Here is a 2,261-nt window from a genome sequence, read left to right as displayed (position 1 = left end):
GGGAGGTGTTGACTGGTCGTGTTTCATATCAGTCTTCTTCCTTCCCTGTGTGAAACTTCTTCTGTTCTCGGAAAAGAAAGCAAAGGCTGATGGCAGTGGGACAAGAGGGAACCAAGGCTGTGATCCAAGCAGAACCAAGGCTGGTTTGGCTTCTGTACCTGTTTACCACTCAGAAGATGAATTCCCCAGCCATAAGCATCAAATAATAATAATAATAACAATAATTAGGCAAGGACCCTCTCCTTGCTCGTGCATTTGCCTCTCCAGCCAGCTCTGCTTGCACTACCTTCTGCATCCAGGCTTTGCAGCTGAATATATTTCCCAATTTTTTTCTCCAGCTCCTTTCTCCACCACCCCCCGGGCTAGTTCTCATGCTTTTCCTCACTCTCCGTCGAGCAGCGAGAAATGAGCAGTCCCGCAAAACTGCCTGCAATTACGGGGACTCTTATCTGTGAGCAAACAGTCTCTGTTTGCAAGGGAAAGACCTGAGGTCTCTTGGGCTTACGGAGCTGGAAAACATGTGTTCCTGCTGTCATGGCTCGCTTGCTGAAGCCCTAAACTTTGCTCTCCTGCTGATGCATGTTTTCCTGCTTGCTCTTTGCTCCCGTGGCTTTCTCAGTGAGCGGATCTGGGGTTTGCTGTCTGCTTTTTCCAGCCATTTACCTTTGTCTGGTGGAGCTGGGGAGGGGTTGCAGGCAGCCTCCAAGTTTTAGGAGCACTCTGCTTCAAATCTAGATGCTGTGAGGTCTCTTGCTGTGTCCTGGCAATGGCTGAACTGCTCCAGATCCTCGTGTGGCCCTCCTGTCTTTTGGACTCTGCACCCACCCTATACTGCGACGTTCTTTGCCCCGTATCGACCCTTTCCTTTGAATTTACACACAAATGCTTTCTTCACTCAATATCTCAAGCATCTCCTGTGCTTTGTTCCCCAGTGGACCCAGCAGTGCCCTACAGCCGTGGGGGCTCTGAATCTCCCATTTGCTTTTCCAGCGTGAGCCCCGTATGCCCAGTGGGACCAGGAGCAGCCATGGGACGAGTCATGACTTTGCAAACTGAGATTCTGAAACTTCAGCTTCCTACGTGTCATTTCCCAAAAGGATGACAAGCGGTGGGTGCCACTGCCCCCTGAGGACATCATCCGGGGTCCCAGGGCTCAGCTGTGAGACAAGAGGAACCCTCTGAGCACCGAGGGCTCTGAGGTCTGCACGTGGCCATCCCAAACCCACCTCACGCTGCCAGGAAGCAGATGCTCAAGAGGATCCCTTGGTTTGTTTGGCTGTGGTTAAGGCCGAAGCCCTCTTAAAGGCCGCTACGTGAATGTTTCCCATTATGTGAGATGTTGTGCTTACCCCTTCCAAAAGCTCCAGCGAGACGGCAGTCAGCCAAACAGTTGTGAAATACATCACGGAGGAAACATTTGCTCTGCTCTCTAGATCCATCACCATCAGGTCGTGATGTGGTGGGCTTAAACTGTTACACAGGAAGCTAGGCATGGAGAAAAACCTTTTAATGGTAAAGCTGGTTCGGAGAAGATTAGCCTGTCTTGGGGGCTGGTGGTATCTCCATCACCTGCCCTTTTTATGAGAGAGCTAGTCCTGCATCTAGACTAACATCCAGATTTAACATCCCGCCAGCCAGATGGAGAGGACGATGTGCTGAGGTCTCTGCCATCTGTTTTCCTGTCAAATCCTATATGCTGATAGATAAATATCGACGTGTGAGCCTCGTGTCCCCACTAGGAATGCAATAGCAAATTTCATGGTCCTCTGACAGCAGAGCTGCTGGTTTTGATCCCGTGTCTTCATTCCTATTGCTGGAGGGAAAGGATGAAGTGTTAAATCAAGGGCTGGGGAAAAAACGATGCTGTGCTTCACTGATGGGGAAAGTCGTGGTCTAGGGATCCTACTAGAAGGTAACAAATACTGAACCTGCATGGCACGTGTAAACCTTCTGGTAAGAGCTCTGAAGGTTCAAACGCATTCAGAAGACACAGCTGGGGCAATTTGGCAATTGCTGGGTTTATGCCAGGCATATTTTAGGCCAGCTGACTAGGACAGCAGGATCAGATGTCATCTGCTCCACTCGCTGGTGGCACAGAGCCCACAACCCACCCTGTGCCTGGTGTTACTCAAGAGCAGGCTCACCACGTCGCCACGTGAGAGAAGCATCAATTTTTTACCAGGGGGTGACCTCCTGCTGCCTCCGGATCTGATGCTGGTGAACCGAATGTCCTGGATGGGCAAACATCTCTGTCTTAGGAA

This window comes from Netta rufina (genome assembly GCF_964035555.1).
Source record: "Netta rufina genome assembly, chromosome: 1".
Taxonomy (NCBI): domain Eukaryota; kingdom Metazoa; phylum Chordata; class Aves; order Anseriformes; family Anatidae; genus Netta; species Netta rufina.
Note: the sequence above shows the minus strand (reverse complement) of the source record.